The following is a 351-nucleotide window of genomic DNA, read 5'->3' on the forward strand; positions in this document are numbered from 1 at the left end:
TTTTTGTCACTTTTAGGCCATTTTTTGTCACTTTTAGGCCATTTTTTTGTCACTTCCAAGCCATTTATTGACGGCTTCAACCTACTTTTTGATGCTTTCTCACCATTTTTTTGTCACTTTCAAGCCATTTATTGACAGTCTCAACCTACTTTTTGATGGTTTCCCACCATTTTATGTTGGTTTCAAGCCATTTTTTGATGGTTTCAAAACATTCCTGTTGGTTTCCCACCATTTTTGTCACTTTTAGGCCATTTTTTTGTCACTTCCAAGCCATTTATTGACGGTTTCAACCTACTTTTTGACGGTTTCCCACCATTTTTTGTCACTTTTAGGCCATTTTTTGTCGCTTTT

The sequence above is a fragment of the Neopelma chrysocephalum genome, unplaced genomic scaffold (assembly GCF_003984885.1).
Source record: "Neopelma chrysocephalum unplaced genomic scaffold, ASM398488v2 Primary Assembly neopelma1_94628, whole genome shotgun sequence".
In the NCBI taxonomy this organism is placed as follows: domain Eukaryota; kingdom Metazoa; phylum Chordata; class Aves; order Passeriformes; family Pipridae; genus Neopelma; species Neopelma chrysocephalum.